The 24,073-nt window shown below is 45.2% G+C and overlaps 1 protein-coding gene across 1 annotated transcript in view; it reads right to left on the minus strand.

Moving 5' to 3' along the window:
• Positions 1–24,073, minus strand: part of DPP7 (dipeptidyl peptidase 7) — a 1,979,246-nt gene that overhangs the window by 365,350 nt on the left and 1,589,823 nt on the right. The window lies entirely within an intron of this gene.

Genomic DNA, 24,073 nt, shown 5'->3' on the forward strand with positions numbered 1-24,073 from the left:
CATCAATGTCCTCCTTCCGCACACCATCGGCCATAAGACCAAAAAACATATCACGTCTAGTAAGTTTATTGTCACCAGGAGTACGAGTGTCAGGCCGGGACTGCCGTTCAGGTTTAAACCACTCACCCAACTCACCGAGTTGGCGTACCGATTCCAGCACCACAGATAACATGTTACCAGTCTGATTAATCAATAAAGTCATCATGACCTGCTTATAAGCAACAGGGGAAGAACGAATAATACGATTCCGCACAGAAGATGTCAAGAAACCATCAAGCAACCTGTCAGCAGTATTAAGAAAAATTGCCGTTTTCATCACCTCCTCTTTGAGACGTTGCGCAGCATCGCGCAAAGTATACCACGGTTTGTCATTCAGAGGCCAGTCAGACTCAGTAGGATATTTTTGATTACAACCCTCAGTCGCCAATTGAAGCAAAGAAATTTGACCACCAGCATTAAAGTTACGAAAATGATCCTGTACAGTAGAATCCGAACTCAAGGAACAAAACTTCAAACAATCGTCAGCATCCAGCATAATGCCAGCAGCGCCCAGTTCATAAAGGCGCACCATCCATGTGAGTAAGGGCTCACCAGCTCGCTGCCGAAATCGCTGCAAAATATCACTAATTTCTTGTTGAGTAAAATCCTCCAAAGAGTCTAAAGCAATACCATTCGGAGCACCAGGAGCCTGCTGCACTTTCCGCCGAAAAACTGGATGCACCGAGACCGCGGGACGAGCATCACAAGGAGCTCGACCAGTACACGTAGAGGAACAGTCAGTGGAAGAAGCATCGACCCCGCTCGAAGGACGAGCGCGATCACGGGGTGCACCATCAGAGGCGCAAGAAGCAGATTTACAAGCACGGCCGGCAGACTCCTCACCCGAGGAAGGAGAATCACTCGAGTTCCAGATATTACCATCCCATTCATCAGGATTCCAATCCAGTCCGGCTTTCGCCACGACCAGACGCACCTTTCGCGTCGAAACCCGACCACGCCGATTCTTGTATTTATAACGAGCAATTCGCACAGCCGCCCTCTCGGCAATAGTTTGGTACGTCTCAAGTTTATCAGCAAGCAACTTATTTTGACACCGCAACAAAGTATGAGCATTCTGAATCTCAACAAAGTTCGATTCCAAATCCTTATGCAAGTTCTGTAACTTCAACAACCTCTCATGCAGAATTCGGTACGCAGACAGAACAATCCAACCTCTGCGTCCCAAAACGGGAAGCTCATCACCCTTAGATACCGGCGCCTTCTGTAAACAAGCAATCACATTAGCCGGCTCCGCCAGCTCCAAAAAAGAATTCCAATTCTCACTCAAACCAGTAGAATCAGCCCACTCACGGGCTAAGGCTTCATAAGGCGTTGAATCCCAGCCGGGAATATCAACGGGCAACTTAAAAGTAGATTTCGACTTTCTAGAAAACATCTTTGAAAAGAAAGAAAAAGAGAAAAAGAAAAAGAAGAAAGAGAAAAGAAAATAACAAACAATTATATACAAATAAAATACAAACGAAACCACGCACACGCCGAAAGCAAACACGATACAACCACAACGCACACAGGTTTCGTAAACGGTTCGTGACGCCAAATGTTCTGCTTGGGTTTTCGGATCAGATAGAACCCGCTCATCAGAGCCTCACTAACCCAGCCAGAACGTTACCCCCTCCCTAGAACCTATTTACAATCCTGCAACCACATATATCTATCACCTAAGGACAGGGGATTCCTACTATGCATACCAAGACCTCTTATAATCGGCGGCCTCGCGATCCCATACGGATCCAGACCTCTCTGCCCATACGACAGTATCACAAGTGGCGGCCTCGCGGTCCCATACGAACCCAGACCTCTCTACCCAGACGGCAGTCTCAGCACAGTCGGCGGCCTCGCGATCCCATACGGATCCAGACCTCTCTGCCCATACGACAGTATCACAAGTGGCGGCCTCGTGGTCCCATACGAACCCAGACCTCTCTACCCAGACGGCAGTCTCAGCACAATCGGCGGCCTCGCGATCCCCTACGAATCCAGACCTCTCTGCCCATACGACAGTATCACAAGTGGCGGCCTCGCGGTCCCATACGAACCCAGACCTCTCTGCCCATACGACAGTATCACAAGTGGCGGCCTCGCGGTCCCATACGAACCCAGACCTCTCTACCCAGACGGCAGTCTCAGCACAATCGGCGGCCTCGCGATCCCCTACGAATCCAGACCTCTCTGCCCATACGACAGTATCACAAGTGGCGGCCTCGCGGTCCCATACGAACCCAGACCTCTCTACCCAGACGGCAGTCTCAGCACAGTCGGCGGCCTCGCGATCCCATACGGATCCAGACCTCTCTACCTAGACAGCAGTCTCATACGACAGTTCATCCTATGATCACCATAACATACAAAAAGGGAATCAGTCTCACTATTCATCAGATCACACAAGGATTGCCAGTTCGAGCATAGCCTGTTCTCAGGTTCGAGGGGCTCCTCTTTCCCTTATTCAGTTACCACTTACCTGATCAGGGTTAACATCTGTTCATGTAGCCGCAGCTGACTAGAAGAATAGGCTACCCTCTTATACAAGAACACGCAGCACATGTTGGTTCACTACAAACTGGATACTTTATTACTCATTACGTACACAATCACATAACATTACGATATAACACATAACCTGCAAAGAAAAGTGAAAGATTAAGTTGTACATTCTAATAAGAAACGGTCGACATCACCTTAGTAGTATGTAGCCTGCACTCAGTGGTCATCTAGGTTCCCTTCTCGTCTGTGCCTCGGCTCGCCTGGAATCACCCTTCTCCGAGTCACTGGGACCTCTTCCTTATCGGCTACTCTCTCCTCTCTGGCTATTCTGCTAGGAAAGCATCTGTCTCTCGGTTCTTCTTCACCTTCAAGATGGCGTCTGTCTTCCCTGGAATAAGTAGTAGCTTTACTGCTAACGGCTAGATGCCGCCTACGGACTGAACATGTAACTGCCTCAGACTTTCACTAATATAGAGGTGCGTTTCCTCATGGAAAATTCCGGCCAGTAACCTGCCGCCCACCAAATTCTTGTACCTCCCCGTACCAAGGACACGTTCCCAGCCGGCCGGCCTGATGTAGTGTCTTCGGCATGAAGAAAAATACAATCCTTCGATAAGGGCCGGCCTGAACCGGTTCTCTCCAAGCGAATAACACCTCATAACTAAAACATTACGTTTGACCTAGAAGCATCCCAAGCTGCCGGAGCAGAAAGAAAGATGGAGTCTCTCCCGTTTGAGGCCTACCAGGCCTGAATTCAGCACAGCTCCGTGAAATACCCTCACTATAGGACAGGTTATCCCTAATACTAACGAATCTATCCCCTAGGCTATGTGTGCAAGCCCTGATCTATGGGGAAGAGCACAGAATCATGTCGAAGTGCCTAGTAAATAGGCTCCATTCACTACTCTAACCCTTAGACTTGAATGATAAGAGACTGAAGTCACATTACATTATTGTTCCTCACAAGAAGGCCGGGAAAATCGAGCAGAACATTTCACCCTTGACTTCAGTCTATTATACATACATTAAACAGAACTAATATCTGTGGAAGAATAATATGAAACAAGACTAACTGATCTATGTCTAGTACCAGGTGTGCAGAATTGAAGTAGCGAAGGAATACACTGAATAAAGCAACAGATAGAAATCAAAATGCCGATAGCAATCAGAATACCTCCTAATATTTGACGTAACAAATGCAAATCAGGTAACCAATTAAAGAGCCAGTCAAACCAGCCCTGGTCAATGTGTTTTCTAACTTCTTCTGTCAAGTCATGTAATTTATCAATATGAGCCTGAATGGATTTTGTATGATCCGACAAGTTAAAACAACAAAGGCCCTCAAAATCAGAACAATCGTGTCCATGTTTAAGCAAAAGATAATCAATGGCCGCTCGATTTTGCAAGATAGCCCTTCGTTCACCCTGGGCGTCTAATAGCATGTCAGACAGGACTGTAGAAGTATGATTGATGGATTTTACCATCCAGCAGGCCATTTTCCCAATAGATTTGGCATTATAAACTGCCAAAGCAGGAACACCAACAATTGAAACAGCCAGGCTAAGGTATTCAGACTTGGAATATAAATGCAAAGATGAGTCACAATCCTCCTGTTACCTCACTGTATCTCGAATCACACGAGAGTTGGCATTCGGATGTGATGAGAACATGAGCAAGCTCAGTCTAGTAATGGCACAAGGGCCTCCAGAAATATTTGCGGGTATATATGGCCAGGAAGTATTACCACATGAGAAAAGCCATCCGGCAGGTAGTAACATCGTGCGATAGTGACTGGGGGTGACTACCATACTCTTGCAAGTCATGTTATTCTGAACAGAAGTACATGTTTTCGGTGTCCTTTGAAGGCACAAAGTCCGTTCATGAGCGGTGAATGAAGTGGCACCTTTCAATCTTAAACGCATACATTCAGAAATCGCACTAGGATCACAAGTAAGGAAAAAACATAAATCGCCCTGTGTGATATTATAGGTAAGTATTTGGGACTGGATGGGGGGTATCGGGTCTGACAGTACAGTACACAAGGGGCAATACTCATGGGCAGCGAAATCGCCCAGAAGAACATTGGGGCGAGCATTTGAGATATTAAAAATATGAGTCAAAGTCTCCAATGAAGCAGGGACAGCAACTAAACAAGTTGCCAAAATATCCGTCACCGATCTCATCGGTGTCAAGCAGAAATGAGGGGTTTTAGTCACTTGCTTGGCCAGTGTAATCCAAAAGTTCGGCGACGAATCCCACGCAGCGAAGGAACGCGACACTCGGGTTCTCAACTCAGCCCGGGTTGATGGGATCCCTCCTCTCTCGTCGTACCAGCCCAAAAGGAGTCCAACGCCGACACATCCTGCAGCAACAGTCCAAAGAATGATCTGAAAGAGAATCAAATACAGGCATTATTCATTCTCGTAAGTAACATTTGTCAGCCGGGACTGCTTCCCAGCTATCTTTCCCTGGTCTCATAACTAAAATGGTGTTATCTTGACCGGTTGCAATCACTTCTGCTTGTTCAGGGGGATTCTTAGGCGACTGCACCCAAACTCTGGCCCCAGGATTATCTGTGGAGCCAAAACCTTTCTGGCCTCGTACAGTTAGCAACGTTGGGGCAGTGCCTTTTGTCATCTCACCACTGAAGACAGGCATTATTAGCAATTGAGCCACTCGGTCAGTTTTATGTATCAGTAAGTCAACCTCACTGCTATTCAGCAGGAGCACCTTAATCTCTCCCTGATAATCACTATCAATGATTCCTCCAAGCACCTGAATGCCTTTTACAGCCAGCCCAGATCTAGGGGCGATTAATCCGAAATTTCCAGTTGGTATATGAACACCAACACCGGTTTCAATGATGACTCGATCTTTAGCTTTTATAATGGTGTCATCCATGGCATGCAAGTCTAAACCTGCCGACCCTGGGGTCGCTCTACATGGAGCCAAAGCTCCGGGAGTAATCTCCCAGTACATCACAGTTTCTCTGATCTCATTGGGCTTAGCATCAACATTCGGAGGAAACAAACGCATAAGTGGGGATTCAGCATTTAGAAAAGGACGGTTATTCAAAATCAATAGCGCTTGAGGCAAAAAATCTCGCCAATTCTTATACTTGTCATCTGTTAATTTGCGCAATTGGTCTTTCAGCAGGCCATTCAACCTCTCCACAAGACCCGAGGCCTGTGGATAATATGGTATATGAAACACCCATTCAATATTGTTTTCCACACAGAATTCCTGTACCAATCTTCCACGAAAATGGGATGCATTATCAGATTGAATTTGGAATGGCACACCATAATACATCATAATCAATTCCAATGTTTTAATAGTATTCAATTGGGTAGCTTGCTTACAGGGAAGGGCCACCAACAGGCCACTGTATGTATCAACAATGGTGCAAACATATTGACAATTCCTACTCATAGGAAGTGGACCAATGTAATCAATCTGCCAAATTTGAGCGGGCAATTTCCCGCGATGTAAATGACCTTTAACAATTTGGGGCACTTTGCGCTGCCTGATATGCTGACAAATGGGACAATGTAGAATAACATTTTTAATTAAATCTAGGGGAATATAAATTTCTCGATCAGCAGCCCACCTGCTAGTGGCTTTCTCTCCAAAGTGTCCTGCTTTCTGGTGGGCCCATTTCGCCAATCCCGCAATATCAGAATCTTGCGTGTCCACCACTGCCTCAGCAATTTTAGATTTCTCATCTGCAATATTATGAAAGAATTTGTCAAGAGAGTCTATCGGGGTATGAGCATCCACATGGAAGATTGTAACAGTACTCTGTGGGAGCATTTCCCAAATCTCCTGCCATAATTATTTTCCCCACAGTTCTTTTGAATGGATTTTCCAACTATGGGAATGCAAGTCGGTAACCAAACTGCCAGTCGATTGGCAGTAGACCAAGAATCGGTAAAAATATGACATGTGCCAGGTAACTCTTGTTTCAGAACTTGATAAACAGCATAGAGTTCAGCAAATTGACTGCTCTTACCCTCACCAGTTGTACTCAGCAATTTTTGTGTGATCGGATTATAGGACACTGCCTTCCAATGCCGTTTTGTCCCTATGAACCTTGCTGAACCATCCGTAAACCAGACATGGTTTCTGTCCTCTGCGGACAAATCATCAAAAGGTTTACCCCACTTAACAGGAGACTCCTGTACTAAAGGTACGGAACATTCACTCTCAGTCTCAGTTGATGGCGCCCGTGCCACCTGCTCATGCAAAGATGCAACTCCTTTTTGTCCCACACGTGCCCTGTCTTGTATATACCATTTCCATTTAATCACACTCGCCTCTTGAGCGTGTCCAATTCGGTGAGTTTTCGGCGAACTCATAACCCACTGCATGATAGGAATCTCAGGTCGCAAAACTATATCATGTCCCAAAGTCAATTGCTCGGTATCCACCAGAGCCCAATAACATGCAAGTAACTGTTTCTCAAAAGGTCTATAACGCTCACCAGCATCAGGTAACTTTTTGGTCCAGAAACCTAACGGTACTCTACTCCTGCCTTGTTTCTGCCACAAACTCCAATTCGCATAAAGGCCTTGTACAGACACATTCAAATCCACCTCACCATCACATACAGGCCATAAATCCAGAGCATGCTGAATTGCTTCTTTTGCCAAACTGAACGCATCTTGCTGTGGTTTCCCCCATTCAAATGCATTCTTTTTACGAGTGACCTGGTACAAAGGGGCCAATATTTGACTTAAATGAGGAATATGCTGGCGCCAAAAGCCAAATAAACCAATGAAGCTTTGGGCTTCTTTCCTATTCCTCGGAACTGCAAAATCAAGAATTTTCTGTTTAACCTGAGGGATCACTTCTCGGTGCCCTTCATGCCAATTAATACCCAAAAATTTCACAGCCTGGGACGGACCTTGTAATTTATCCGGGTTGATTTCCCAACCTTTCTCACGCAAGCACTCAATGACTCTATCCAATTGGGTCTGAACTTCCTCTTGTGATTCGCCTTGGATCAAAATATCATCAATATAGTGACATATCTGAATTTGCGGATGAACCGGTACCTCAGCCAGATGCTCTGCCACCAGCCGGTGACATATCGTAGGACTATGCACATAGCCCTGGGGAAGACTTCTAAACGTCATCTGACGCCCGTTCCACGTAAAACTGAATTGTTCCTGACACTCAGGGGCAATCGGAATCGAAAAGAAAGCATTAGCAATATCAATGGACGCATACCATGTACCTGGATGTTTTTGTATTCTTTCAATTAGGGTAATAACATCCGGTACTGCAACAGTCAAAGAGGGTGTGTGTCTATTCAATTCTCGATAATCAACAGTCATGCGCCAAGAATTATCACTCTTACGTACAGGCCAAACAGGATTATTCCAAGCAGAAGTAACTGGGGTTATAACTCCTGCATCCACCAACTCCTGAATAGTGGTACTAATCTCTTCATGACCACCTGGAATACGATACTGCTTCTGACGAACCACTTTTGTCGCCTGGGGAACTTTTATGGGGGGCATTCCTAAACGACCAACCCGTACAGGCCTGGACGATATATAATGTTTAATTCCAAATTGGTAACATCCATCATCTAAGTGCAAAGTCATTCCTTTCAAAATATCAATTCCAATTATGAATTCTAAGAGTGGCACCACTAATACAGAGTATTCTTTTCTAGGAATTCTACCTATTCTCATTTCAAGTAAAGTTTGAACTGCGGGAGTTTCCTTTCCACCTAATCCGGTAATTGTAAAAGGCTGACCTTTAAACTTCTTTGATTTTCCATGAATAAGAGTGGCCTCCGCTCCTGTATCTACCAATGCTTGGGCCCTTTGGATATTACGATGTCTCCAATAAATATCAATATCTACATAGGGTCTATTATCTCTGTGAGCCCATCTGTGTACTTGAGCTTGACCTATTTCCTAGTCCTTTTTACTGTGTTCTGTGTACCAGGATAAATCAGGATAAAGACTCTCACGTTTCCCAGGTATCGATACCTCCTGTTCATATCCATCTCCATTACGAAATGGATTACTGTTCCCTGCATTGTACTGCAGGTTTCGATCGGCCAATATGTGTCGATCCTCTCTCCTTCTCAACTCAGGGGATTGATCCCTATCATCTCTACGTCTGCTGTTAACATAATCATCTCTCCCCCTCTCTCTTTCCCCCTCTCTCTCCCTGTCTCTCTCACGACGGGGGGACAAATCACGCACATAACGTCGATCATCACGACGATCAGAGCGCCCACGGCGGTCGTCATCACCGCTACCGTCAGAAAAACCACGATCACACTCAGTCGTCCGAAGACGCCGGGCACCCTCCTTTCGATCCAAGCCACGTTTGCGAAACATTTCCCACAAACGAGAAGTAGTCTCACCATCAATGTCCTCCTTCCGCACACCATCGGCCATAAGACCAAAAAACATATCACGTCTAGTAAGTTTATTGTCACCAGGAGTACGAGTGTCAGGCCGGGACTGCCGTTCAGGTTTAAACCACTCACCCAACTCACCGAGTTGGCGTACCGATTCCAGCACCACAGATAACATGTTACCAGTCTGATTAATCAATAAAGTCATCATGACCTGCTTATAAGCAACAGGGGAAGAACGAATAATACGATTCCGCACAGAAGATGTCAAGAAACCATCAAGCAACCTGTCAGCAGTATTAAGAAAAATTGCCGTTTTCATCACCTCCTCTTTGAGACGTTGCGCAGCATCGCGCAAAGTATACCACGGTTTGTCATTCAGAGGCCAGTCAGACTCAGTAGGATATTTTTGATTACAACCCTCAGTCGCCAATTGAAGCAAAGAAATTTGACCACCAGCATTAAAGTTACGAAAATGATCCTGTACAGTAGAATCCGAACTCAAGGAACAAAACTTCAAACAATCACCAGCATCCAGCATAATGCCAGCAGCGCCCAGTTCATAAAGGCGCACCATCCATGTGAGTAAGGGCTCACCAGCTCGCTGCCGAAATCGCTGCAAAATATCACTAATTTCTTGTTGAGTAAAATCCTCCAAAGAGTCTAAAGCAATACCATTCGGAGCACCAGGAGCCTGCTGCACTTTCCGCCGAAAAACTGGATGCACCGAGACCGCGGGACGAGCATCACAAGGAGCTCGACCAGTACACGTAGAGGAACAATCAGTGGAAGAAGCATCGACCCCGCTCGAAGGACGAGCGCGATCACGGGGTGCACCATCAGAGGCGCAAGAAGCAGATTTACAAGCACGGCCGGAGCGAGAGGACTCGCGCTTGGCAGACTCCTCACCCGAGGAAGGAGAATCACTCGAGTTCCAGATATTACCATCCCATTCATCAGGATTCCAATCCAGTCCGGCTTTCGCCACGACCAGACGCACCTTTCGCGTCGAAACCCGACCACGCCGATTCTTGTATTTATAACGAGCAATTCGCACAGCCGCCCTCTCGGCAATAGTTTGGTACGTCTCAAGTTTATCAGCAAGCAACTTATTTTGACACCGCAACAAAGTATGAGCATTCTGAATCTCAACAAAGTTCGATTCCAAATCCTTATGCAAGTTCTGTAACTTCAACAACCTCTCATGCAGAATTCGGTACGCAGACAGAACAATCCAACCTCTGCGTCCCAAAACGGGAAGCTCATCACCCTTAGATACCGGCGCCTTCTGTAAACAAGCAATCACATTAGCCGGCTCCGCCAGCTCCAAAAAAGAATTCCAATTCTCACTCAAACCAGTAGAATCAGCCCACTCACGGGCTAAGGCTTCATAAGGCGTTGAATCCCAGCCGGGAATATCAACGGGCAACTTAAAAGTAGATTTCGACTTTCTAGAAAACATCTTTGAAAAGAAAGAAAAAGAGAAAAAGAAAAAGAAGAAAGAGAAAAGAAAATAACAAACAATTATATACAAATAAAATACAAACGAAACCACGCACACGCCGAAAGCAAACAGGATACAACCACAACGCACACAGGTTTCGTAAACGGTTCGTGACGCCAAATGTTCTGCTTGGGTTTTCGGATCAGATAGAACCCGCTCATCAGAGCCTCACTAACCCAGCCAGAACGTTACCCCCTCCCTAGAACCTATTTACAATCCTGCAACCACATATATCTATCACCTAAGGACAGGGGATTCCTACTATGCATACCAAGACCTCTTATAATCGGCGGCCTCGCGATCCCATACGGATCCAGACCTCTCTGCCCATACGACAGTATCACAAGTGGCGGCCTCGCGGTCCCATACGAACCCAGACCTCTCTACCCAGACGGCAGTCTCAGCACAGTCGGCGGCCTCGCGATCCCATACGGATCCAGACCTCTCTGCCCATACGACAGTATCACAAGTGGCGGCCTCGCGGTCCCATACGAACCCAGACCTCTCTACCCAGACGGCAGTCTCAGCACAATCGGCGGCCTCGCGATCCCCTACGAATCCAGACCTCTCTGCCCATACGACAGTATCACAAGTGGCGGCCTCGCGGTCCCATACGAACCCAGACCTCTCTGCCCATACGACAGTATCACAAGTGGCGGCCTCGCGGTCCCATACGAACCCAGACCTCTCTACCCAGACGGCAGTCTCAGCACAATCGGCGGCCTCGCGATCCCCTACGAATCCAGACCTCTCTGCCCATACGACAGTATCACAAGTGGCGGCCTCGCGGTCCCATACGAACCCAGACCTCTCTACCCAGACGGCAGTCTCAGCACAGTCGGCGGCCTCGCGATCCCATACGGATCCAGACCTCTCTACCTAGACAGCAGTCTCATACGACAGTTCATCCTATGATCACCATAACATACAAAAAGGGAATCAGTCTCACTATTCATCAGATCACACAAGGATTGCCAGTTCGAGCATAGCCTGTTCTCAGGTTCGAGGGGCTCCTCTTTCCCTTATTCAGTTACCACTTACCTGATCAGGGTTAACATCTGTTCATGTAGCCGCAGCTGACTAGAAGAATAGGCTACCCTCTTATACAAGAACACGCAGCACATGTTGGTTCACTACAAACTGGATACTTTATTACTCATTACGTACACAATCACATAACATTACGATATAACACATAACCTGCAAAGAAAAGTGAAAGATTAAGTTGTACACTCTAATAAGAAAGGGTCGACATCACCTTAGTAGTATGTAGCCTGCACTCAGTGGTCATCTAGGTTCCCTTCTCGTCTGTGCCTCGGCTCGCCTGGAATCACCCTTCTCCGAGTCACTGGGACCTCTTCCTTATCGGCTACTCTCTCCTCTCTGGCTATTCTGCTAGGAAAGCATCTGTCTCTCGGTTCTTCTTCACCTTCAAGATGGCGTCTGTCTTCCCTGGAATAAGTAGTAGCTTTACTGCTAACGGCTAGATGCCGCCTACGGACTGAACATGTAACTGCCTCCGACTTTCACTAATATAGAGGTGCGTTTCCTCATGGAAAATTCCGGCCCGTAACCTGCCGCCCACCAAATTCTTGTACCTCCCCGTACCAAGGACACGTTCCCAGCCGGCCGGCCTGATGTAGTGTCTTCGGCATGAAGAAAAATACAATCCTTCGATAAGGGCCGGCCTGAACCGGTTCTCTCCAAGCGAATAACACCTCATAACTAAAACATTACGTTTGACCTAGAAGCATCCCAAGCTGCCGGAGCAGAAAGAAAGATGGAGTCTCTCCCGTTTGAGGCCACCAGGCCTGAATTCAGCACAGCTCTGTGAAATACCCTCACTATAGGACAGGTTATCCCTAATACTAACGAATCTATCCCCTAGGCTATGTGTGCAAGCCCTGATCTATGGGGAAGAGCACAGAATCATGTCGAAGTGCCTAGTAAATAGGCTCCATTCACTACTCTAACCCTTAGACTTGAATGATAAGAGACTGAAGTCACATTACATTATTGTTCCTCACAAGAAGGCCGGGAAAATCGAGCAGAACATTATATTAGCTGTAATTAGCTGTGTGTGTGTGTGTTCGAATGCAGCACTTTAAATCAAAGAAAGCCACCGACCCAGGCCTAAGAAATTATTGCCTACATAGATTCAGTACTCAATCCCAAGGCGCAATAAATGTGCCTCTGTGCTGTAATCCTTCTATTTCTCCATAAAGTATATGTATTGTATTAGTTCTTTGTAGTAGCAATTTGTCATGCATGAATAACTATCAAGTTAAAAACATAAATTTCAAAATCCGTCCACTGTGACAGAGCGAGATAGTAATATGGCGAGTAATCCTGCGTAACCATTTCAAAAGTAATTGACAACTAGCACAGGGGAAAATAGCGAACGTGGCAAAACATGGCCACCTTATGCAGTAGCGGTGCGTCCATTAGGGCGTTGGGGCGTAGCCCCCCTGCCCGCAGCGTCGCCCGCAGCGTCGGCGTCTTTGAACTTAAGTAAACTGAATCAGTTTACTTAAGTTCAAAGAAGCAGAGGGAGAACTGACAATCATGTCAGTCAGCATGACGTCGGACCGCCCACCCCCTTCAGAGTCTGAAAGGGGTGGACGGTCCGGCATCATGTTGACTGACATGATTGTCAGACGGACCAGGCAGGGGCAACAGGCAGCAGAACAAGTGCGCATGATTGGGGAAGCTGAGCGAATTTTCGCTCCGTGCCCAGTCATGCGCACTAGTGTCTGCTCTGGCTGGCGCATGCCCATTAGGAGACCTGGGGTTGAGCAAAGGCTAAAACCTCGGTCTCCTAATGGACAGGCGGGCGAGCAAGAACCGTGCCCTAAGCTAATCCTGGCGCTGCTGGATTGGCTGAGAGCCTGAGAGGGGCTGTAGGCGCCAACGGACGGACCCGAGGCGGCGCGGACGTGCTCAGGACCTCAGGTAGGAGAAGGATTTTTTAAAATTCATTTTAACACTCCCCCCTGGCCCCCACCCTCGCATGACATCCCCCCCCCGCGAGCCACGACTGACACGGAGCACAGAGTAAACAAATTTATCCAGACCCTGGGGTCAGAGACTGCAACATAGGTAGGCCAGCGGGCAATGCCAGGAGATGGAAACCTTGTTCCGTTTGTCCCACGGGCTAGCAGGGCCGAGTCAAACACAAAGGTGCCACAGTTCAGATGGGCAAAGATGAGAAGAGACAGTAATGGGGTGCCACAGGAGTAAAGCACGGGTAATTGGAGAACGGATGAGATCACGAGAGACGAGAAGATATCTCGGGTGTAGAGTGGGCACTAGAATAACTGTTTCCAGGGTAAATGTCCTCGGGTGGGGGCGCTAAAAAGAGGGTATCGTCTGGTACTGGCATAAACGGACGTACGCATACAATATTGTTTCTGGCGGCTAGGCCAGGTAGTTGTAGTCCAAGGACTGATGCCACATGGAGGACTAGGCTGTAGCTTATGATCAAGTATTTGAGACGTATAACATTTCACCTCTTGCAGCATCGGACGCTGAAACCAGGATATGCCGCGAGATTGTGTCGCAGTTGTTGTATATGGGAAATGGGAGTCCATTCAGACCCCCACCCTGTTTCTGTCTGAATGTACCTTGCGTTTTGAATGCAGACCCCGGTCTCCTGTCTGGGCTGAGCCTGCAGTAACACCTCTGCCTGACCCTTGTGTGTCATTCCCTGCTAGGTGGGTGCACACACTTTGCTCCTGCACGGTGAATCCTCACTGTGTCAAAAGCCTTTTACATGCGCTAAACAAAGTCCTTTAACGTTCACCTCCAATGGCTGTGAGCAGCCCTGTAACATTTTCACAGACTTTGGCAATCAGCGTATACTAAGTGTTTTAAATAACATGCGCGCGGTGGGAGCAAAGCCTATTTGCATGCTTTATGCTCTGTGTTTTGCCTGAATCTGTAGCTCGGTCCTAAAACACACCTAGTTGTTGTCGAAAATGGAGGTTATGCTAAGGTAAATGACCGTAGTAACCATTGTTGTAGCAGGGCCGGAAGTCCTAAGGTGCCAATTAAACCCTGTCTATTGTTGTATTTTTTTACTAATCTAACTGCTATAACGGTGGGAGGGGTGGTATTTTCCTTGCCTGCACCGTGTCCCCTGGCATCTCTGCTATGCTTTTGCTGGACTTTTTACATGCTACGTTTTAAAATAATCTTTATGTCGGTAAATGGTCTGAAGAAATCTGTGGGTTAAATACCTACACTGATAATGGTTAAAACTTGTAAAGACCAACAGAATCTACTCAATCCTTCATCATTTCGTGGTAGATAGTCTGAATACTATTTGTTTACATAATAATACCAGTTATTTGGTGCATAATCACATTTCAGGTTGTGGTATTCATTACCATCCTTAAATGTTTGGTACGAAAGATGAATTGATCTTGAAATCTCAGAGAGCGGACATGGGGCTTCCTTATGTAAATGCCAAATAGCTAAAAAGATGCAGCAACGGTTCCTGCATTCGGGCGTTGAGCCTTCTTGTTTTCTCTAATTTGTAGGAAAATGCCCCATTTGCCCCCTCTTTTTTAAAAAAAATTCAGAGGGAGAACCCCTCCGAACCATCCTTATGGGGGTTGAGGTCACTCGCTACGCTCGCACGCCACCAGGCACTCATCCAGAACTTTTACGCCCTACCACTTAGAAATGTCAGCAGCAGCCCCTGCTTATATGCAGTGTATGGGTTCACCTAATAAAAACCACCGCTACAGTCGGTTTTCTTTATGCATTAATACCTGGAGATGGCATATGGCTCATTTTACATTCTTGCCTTTGATGCCTGGGAACTAATTATCTAGCACCACCCTGTCCGAGATGCTTCTGGTGCTGCGATGAAATGTTCTCTGTGAGGTGCACTGTTTGCTGTGAGCAGCCATTGGCCATGGACTGAGAGCGTGCACGCGGGCGAGTGGAGATTACCGGCTCACCATGCACAGTTAGCTGCGGCTCCCTCATGCCCTACTGAACGTCAGCTACGTTTTAATGCCTCAAATACAAATCACTTCCTTGTTATGGCGTTTCATAAAATAAGTGTAGATATTAAGACTATGTAACGCTACCCAGCTTACAAACCACATAATGATGACAGGCTGAGTTGGCCTTGTTGAAAATTTGAGCCCGTGATCTGCAGATCACAGGAAGTGTTGGGGCTTAATTTTCACTCACTGAGCCGTATTGCCGTCAATTAGTTCAACATAATCTCCACCACACTCTCACATAAAGCAGTAGGAACATGAGAGAAACTTATTTACAATGTTGGCATGCGGTATACAGCATACAAGTCAATGTGTAATGTTTATATTTTGTTATCTTTCCCTGGCTGCACGCATTTAGCGAATGGAAGCATGTGCAATGCCGATTTGCACACACTCACTCTAGAGCATTATTGTTAGAAATGATGGTCTCGTGTTGGCAGAGGTTTGCACCCTGTCCAAGTAGGGACCCTTATTGTAGTCAGGGTAAGGGAGTCACATAGCTAATAAGCCCTGCTCACCCCCTTGGTAGCTTGGCATGAGCAGTCAGGCTTATCTCAGAGGTAATGTGTAAGCATTTGTACAAACACACACAGTAACACAGTGAAAACACTACAAAATGAGCCCACACCAGTTAAGAAAAATAACCAATATTTACCTGAAGAAAACCAGACCAAATCAACAAACATCCAACACACACAAGTAAAGATATAACATTCAAAAGGTTAAAACAGTTCAGTTCATAGGAATCTATGGATGCTTCACTTTTAGAAAAAAGTACCTAGGATGCGTTAATATCAAAGACAAAAATAGGCAAAGGGGATGTGAGGCGCAGGATAAGCAAAGCAATATGTTGGTTACTTACAGCCAGGGGAAGTTATGCGCTGGTTCCTCACTGTGAGGGATGGTGATGCATCGATCTCTGGACATAAGACCTTGGTTCCTTACTGCTGGGCAACGTCGATGAAGAATTCGGTGCCAAGGGACGATGCGTCCATAATACAGACGCAATGTGTCGATGTGGCAGCGGAGCAGGCGCTGCGTCGATTTCACAGCTGTGAAGCAGGCGATGAGTCAAATTCTTGGGCCGCACAGCAAGGGTTGTTCGGAGTCGGAGAGGGTGCCACAGATGTCAGTGACACAGTGCTCGGGGCTTGGGCTGTGATGATTTTCCAGGCGCACTGCAGGCGCTGCTTCAATTCTTCGGTCACACAGCGGCAATGCATTTATTTCTTAGCTGCACAGCGGTGCTGAGTCAGAAGAATGGGCACTGCATGGATTTTATTCTTAGGTTTACCAGATTCTACCTCCAAGAGCCCAGGAACTGGATTTGGCTCCACTTGGCAAGCCAGGGCTCTCAGCAGAAGAGCTTAGGCATTGGTAGGTGATGTCTTTGATGGCCCTGAGACTTCCTAAAAGGAAGTAAGCATGCACAAGCCCTAGTAGAACCTTGAAAGTAGGATGTAGAAAGCAAAGTCCAGCCCTTTCAGTACCAGAACAGAAGCAGCAGGCCAGCAAACCAAAGAAACCGGCAGAATGGCAGTCCCTCCTACAGCATCCAGCTCTTCTTCCTGGCAGAATATCCTTTAATCCAGAAGTGTTCTGAAATTATGGTGTCACAGCTCCAGCACTCATACCACTTTCTGCCTTTGAAATAGGCAAACTTCAACCGAAAGTCTCTGCAGTGTAAAAGACCCTACCTTTCCCTGACCTGGCTCCAGACACAATCCAGGGGGGTGGAGACAGCTTTCTATGAAGACAGGCACAGCCCTATTCAGGTGTTAGTGACAACTCCTAATACCACTTTAGCTCAGGAAGGCTTATCAGCCTGGTGATGGCCCATCAGGATATGCAAGGCACACCTCAGCCCCTTTATGTTACTGTCTAGTAAAGCAAAAAAATGCATAGGCATTCTAAAAGTGGCATTTTCAAACACCCAATTTAAAAACGAACTTCACCAAAAGATGTATTTTTAAATTGTGAGTTCAAAGACCCCAAACTGCAAATCTCTATCAGTTGGCAATTGGAAGTTACACTTGTAAGATGTTACAAGGCAGCTCCAATGATAAACTATGGGTGAGATGGTCTTTGCAATAGTGAAAAACAAAATTAGCACAATTTCACTTTCAGGATATCCAAAACACACCAGTGCACGTCCTACCTTTCACATACACTGCACCCTGCCCTTGGGCCTACCTTAGGGGTGCCTTACATGCAGTAAAATGGGAGGTTTGGGCCTGGCAAGTAGTTGTGCTTGCCAGGTAGACATGGCAGTTCAGAAATGCCCATACAGACACTGCAGTGGCAGATCTGAGACATGTCTACAGGACTACTCATTTGGGTGGCACAATCAGAGCTGCATGCTCACTAGTAGCAACACTAGTAGCAACTGATTTACAGGCTGTGTGCACACCTGGTGCACCTTACTTGGGACTTACTAGTAAATTAAATATGCCAATCATGGATAAACCAATTACAGATACATTTAACACAGGGAGCACTTGCACTTTAGCACTTGTCAGCAGTGGTAGTGTGCCCAGAGGTCGAAAACTAGCAAAAACGAAATGCAGCACACAGTCACAAACAGGAGGTTATAAGCAAAAAAAAGATCAGGGAGAACCACGCCAAAGATGCCAGGTCTAACAAGTAGGAACATGCGAGAACCTAGTCTGAAATGTTGGCGTGCTGTATACAGCTTACAAGTCAATGTATAATGCTAGGTATGGATGCTAATGTCCAAAAACAATACAGAGACTTCATATATACTGCAATTGGAATATCATGATTTTGTATTGCACATTGTTGCACTGCTTTAGTACTTATTATTAATCAAATACGCAAAACCTAATGTATTTAACAATGCTTGTCCTAAATTTATCATTTAGGATGCTGCTAGAGACAAGATTAAACGGATGCTTAGCTATTTGTTTTAGTTATTCAATATCTGAATTTAGACTGTCTTTGAGTTTGCCATTGATAAGAAAAAACATGTTTGGCGACAATTGCATTTTTCAAGAAAGAACTGACAAATTAAGATAATCTACTGAGTTTGTTGGACAGTTGAATGATGAGAGGAAGTAGGAACTATTATTAACTAAGAAAATCAGAAATTATAACTTACGTACATGTAATTATAGATTGTCCTGTTTATATTAGTTAACAAATTATTGCTCCGATTAGTAACAATGACAAAATTAACCCCTTCCATGCGGGGCGGATTCCCCCGCTGTGCTGAGCGCTGCTTGCGCGGGCGTGGTCATGACGGAACGGTTCCGTCATGAGCACAGGACAACCGACGCTCATGACGGAACCGTTCCGTCATGAGCGCCGAAGGGGTTAATAAGAGTTGGATTATTATGAATATCCCATGAGTATTGTTAAATCATGTTTTTTGTGTTCTTCTTATCTTTACTATTTCCTCCATGCTTTTTTTATAGACTTCTGTTTGTAATTCACATGACAAAAGAATGTCCACTGTGCTATAGATGTGTATATACCTCTCTCCTGATGATGGTGGATTCGGTAATTGAAGAAGTCTATCTAAATGTGTGTTGATGTTCTTAAACTGTCCATTGTTGCCCAACTTCAGAGGAGAATGGCGATTCTCCAATTAACATATAGAGAGAACCTTGCTTTCATTAAAGACAATGGAGGCTACCATTATGCAATAACCTTTAATATTGCCCCAACACGCAGCCCTGTAAAGAACATGTATTACATCATAAATAAAGACATTCCTTTAAGAACTTTGAAAAGCAACATAAAGTCATGGTAACTATGCATCAGCATCTTAAGGCTGCGACAAAAAAGTTAATCCCATTAGTCTTATTCTGTAGTATTTTGGGTAACTCCATTTGATAAGAATAGAGGTTTCACAGTGATGAGTTCTCTGCAAAAAACAGAAGTGAAAAAAAGGGTGATACCACCTTATAAGAAAATAGGGTTAAGTCATCAGAACAAGCTCGTTAACAAGAGTAATACAAGAAAAAAACTTGTGCAAAGGTAAAAAAGTCATGCATAGTAGCCAAGTTTAAACTCAGATAAAATCGAGATGTAACGAATGTAGGTATACCTCTATAGCAATTACAGGAGCCTCCACGGGTTCCAAATCCCCTTCCAGGCACCAACTAGACCATTTTCTCCATACACCTGTGTATCTTCTCCTTGTTTCTGGTGCCCACGACTCATCTAATAGGCTTTTAGCCTCTCCTGAAAGACCTGAGTATCTGCTTGATCTCCTGAAATCCTCCAAACATGAAGGTTCGTGTTTCCTTCTTGTAAAAGAGGATGTTCTTCCCCTTCCTTTCCTAAAAGATGGTCTAAGCTCGCGGAATTAAGCGAGAAATATCTACTGCTAATTCAATAACCCCCGGGAACCATACTTGTGTATTTCAAAAAGGAGTTATAAGTACGATATTGCATTTCTCTCTCTGTACTGTCAGTAACACTCTCTGGATTAGTGCAAATGACAAGTAAGCTTGCTGGCAAACATGTCCACCTTAAACGGCCCCCAAAGATACCGGATTGTTTTGTGAAGACTCATGGGTTCAGTTTCCAATCGCTTGAGTCCCTTAGGAACCTCGAGTTCCAATCTGCCCTTTTGTTTTGGTGTCCAGTAAGAAATTATGCTCTCAGCTAAATTTTCTGGCTCCAACAAAAGTACCACATTTTCATGGCCATGTCTGCAAGTACTTTTGACCTGGCACACTCTAGGCGATTGATATATGACACAGCTGTAAAGTTGTCTAGTCTTATTAGGGCTACACTGTTCCTTACAGTGGACTTGAAGCTCATCAGGGCCTTCATGCCTGCCATCATCTCTAGACAATTTATGAGAAGTGGAAGCTCCTCCTGAGACCACTTCCCTCCTGTCACTACCTTGTGCAGTTTCGCACCCTATCCCAGGATGCCTGTGTCTGACTCCACTGTGTAATCTGGAACATTCCCAAAGACTGCCTTTCCATTCCAACTGTCCAGGTTGTTCCACTACCACAGGAGGTCTTCTTGTGCCTCCTGTGACAGCAGAATCGTGTCTGTATACCATAGACCTTTCTTCAAACCCAAGGATTTTAGTCTCAGGAGGGCCCTGTTGTGCAATGGGCCTGAGGAAACTGCCTGAATGGAAGAGGACAGAAGGCCAACTACCCTTGCTAGAGCTCTTAGACTTAGCACATCCTTCGATAAGACATAAGCTACTTATTTCTTTATCTTGGACATCTTTTTTAGGAGTCATTTTAGTTGGCTCGTGGTGGTATTCACCTGAAACCCTAAAAATTCTAGGTTGTGTTTAGGGGTTGTTACAGATTTCACAGTATTGATAATGGATCCTAATCATTCCAAGAGGTCTATTGCCCTCAGTGACATCAGTAACATATTGTCTAGGTAAATCAGTAATCGTACACACTTTTTCCTTAGGAAGGAAACTACAGGTCTTAGACCCTTGGTGAAACACCAAGGGGCTGATGATTGACCAAAGGGAAGGTAACAAAATTGTGAAATATGCATCCTTGAGATCCAATTTCACTAGCCAATCCTTTTCTTGTAAAATGTCCCTTAGAAGATGGATATCCTCCATCTTGAAGTGTCTGTAGACTAGGAAAGTATTTAGTTGTTTAAAATTTATCCCGGAGCTCCAGCCCTAGTCTTTTTTTCTTTACTAAAAAGACTGTACTCACGTCATGATTCTGCTGAGTCAACGTTACATTAATGTATAATGATTATTCATGACGTAAAACAAACAGCAAACAGTATTCACATTATGTGGATGACGACAAACTTGGATCTGTAAAAGCATCTTTTGAGTTCATTTATTGTATTCTTTTATTTTTCCTTTGTTTATGCCAATGCTTATTTGCAGACTATTAATCTACACAATGCCAAGGTTATTCTCCCTCCGCATGTCAAGACTTTTGTCCTTGCTCAGCTCCGGTAGTTTGCCCTACGAGCTGCCATCTGGAAGCTTCCTGAGCCCTTTAAATACTGACCGCGTCCTGTTCTCATTGCGGGTTACTGAGAACACTGAGCGCGAGCAGCAGTTGATCTCCGGTTGTCCTGTGACAATTTCAGATGACGCCTTGCAGGTTCAGACGACACCTTGCAGGTTCTTGTTCCTCCGTTTGGGTGAAAGCAGGCAGGATCGTTTCATGCTTATTTTAGGATTCACGTGAAGGCAACGTGAAAGCAACGAAGGGCTGATTCTTTTGTTACTTTCCTTTGATGGCACAAGTAAGAGCGATCTTTTGGGAATTGGCATATTTCACTTTGTCGCTTTTTTGCAATTAACATAGAAGGTTGGAATTCCTTAGTGGAGCGGCCCCAGGGCATTTTAATGGTCGCAAGAGAAAACAAAATACTTAAGGCAATAAAACATATGCGCTTGGTGAAAGACGCTCGTTTGGCATTAGCGCAATTATGCATAACAGCGCTTAGTGGTATACCAGAAACTCAGTTTAAAAGAGACACTGTGTGTAATGGTCAAGGACTCTTATTCTTGTTGGCATTAGAGTATTTTGGTGGAAAGACTTTGGTAACATTCAAAGACATTGGTTTTTGCGCATCTTTGTGAACAGACATTTGTTTAAAGCACAACACTTGTTTTTCCTCACAAGCCAAAGACTATTGCCAATAATGTGTAATGAATATACATCTTGTTTTAGGGCATAGCTTTTCTGAAAACTTATAAATCATTGATGTCAAAATATATTAATCAGAGTGCTTATTGTTATATATTGTTGGTAAACATAGGAACAGTTACCAATTCTCCTAATAGAAGTTGGAGATCGAACAAAGATTGAAGAACTCAGAGACATTAATAACAACTGTTCCACATGTAAACTGCTTTTCCTTTACAGGTATATTAATTGTGTAAGTTGACCAAGTAATTCATGCAAAGTATAGACTTGTACACACGACCTGCAACAGAAAAACTAATAGAAGACACGTCTCGTTCCAGGTCTCCCTCCCCACAGTACCGTCCCCAAATTCCTTCCATCCCATCTAGCCACTTTGATATTCTGTGCAATTAAGCCAGAGTCAAGGCTGCTGGAAGGTGGGCTTCTTGAGGGTACTGCTCCTGAGGAACCCAAAGGTATTGTACTAGTTCTGACATCACAAACCATTGTTTGGCCCTGAGACTTTGCAAATGGCCCCATTTTGTAACATCTTAATCACCCATGATTCTACCAAAGCTGTTTGATCTTGATCTTAGATCAATTCCCTGGGTTAGCGCTTTTGGAAGGATGTTTGGATGAAATCTATCCTGAACCCTCTGACGGTGTTGAGCACCCAAGAATTGTTTGTTATCAGAGACCAATTTTTCCCTACCTTTGAATGGAAAGGACTAAAAGGGGGTGAAAATCTTACCTTAATGTCCACCTCTTTGGAATCTGCCTCTGCCGCCTCGTGCGTGCGGCCCCTGACCTCTTTGCGGGAAGAAGCTATTATTCCCTCAAATTTGTCTTCCATAACCTCGTTGATTTTATTGATAATAATGTCCAAGTGTCCTTTGATGTCCGAGGCTGACAGCCAGTCCAATTCTGTCAGCCCTTTCGAAAAACCCTATTGCCGAACAAACGCTACTCATGTTGGTCTGAGCCTTGCTAAAGGCTGAAAAGGTCCACACACATTTCCCCAGGATTTTAATGATGTTCTCTCTAAAGAGTAGGCCATTTGGGTCGCTCTTAGTATCTTTGTTGGCCAAATCCCCCAGTTTGGGGTTTATTCTTATTAGTATAGCTCTCCTACATTCATCCGTCAGGCCTGCGTTGGCAGTTCCCAGGAGAGATAGTGCACGTTGGCTCCACCCGCGGAGCAGATCAAAATCTACATGGGTGCCCTTGAGTGAGGCATCTTCTGCCAAGTCCAGTATTCTGGCAAGAGGGACTAGAATATCTAGCACCTTATCTACGCATTGTTTAAGGCAACGCTCAAGACCTTTTCTCAGATCATTTCCAGTTTTAAATAAAAAGGTCATTAATTCAGGGTCTAAGTTTGGTGTCGTCCATGGTTTATTATCTAAGAAGGGCCTATCAAGTTTCATGTTTCCTTTTCAGGGGATTTGCGAATCCAAAACTTAATGAATGTTGATACGTGGTCCATAAGCCACTAGGCTGACCTCTTGGGAGTGTGATGTGGTATGGGTTAAACATATCCACCCATATCGGGTCTTTGATAGCCTTAGAGTTGGATGGCTGGTCCAGATCCTCATCGAGGAGGTCATTATCTAGGGTCTCTCCTCATCCTCAGGATACATATCATAGGAGTAGGCTTCTTTTTCAGTTTGTAAACTGGGGTCTTTTGTGCCATGAAGGTCACTTGATCTTTTTGTGCCGCGATGCACACCTGAACTATTTGCGCCAATAAGACTGCTCTTGCTTGCTGTGCCGCTATGGGTACCAGGGTTTTCTGTAGCACACATGCTACTCAGAGGTTGTTCTCCCTCTTTTGCAGCACACTGGCTACCATGATTGCCAAGAACATTACCCAAATGTTTTTTTTTCAGGGACTTACCTCCTTGTCTGGGTATCTTTCTCTGAAAGGGATATTACATTCTCTTCAGGATTCTCCCTTTTCCTTTTGTTAAAGGCAGCCTCAACTGCCTCCTATAGTGAGGCTTTAAATTCTCTTTCTAAATAA

The sequence above is a fragment of the Triturus cristatus genome, chromosome 1_2, assembly GCF_964204655.1.
Source record: "Triturus cristatus chromosome 1_2, aTriCri1.1, whole genome shotgun sequence".
In the NCBI taxonomy this organism is placed as follows: Eukaryota; Metazoa; Chordata; class Amphibia; order Caudata; family Salamandridae; genus Triturus; species Triturus cristatus.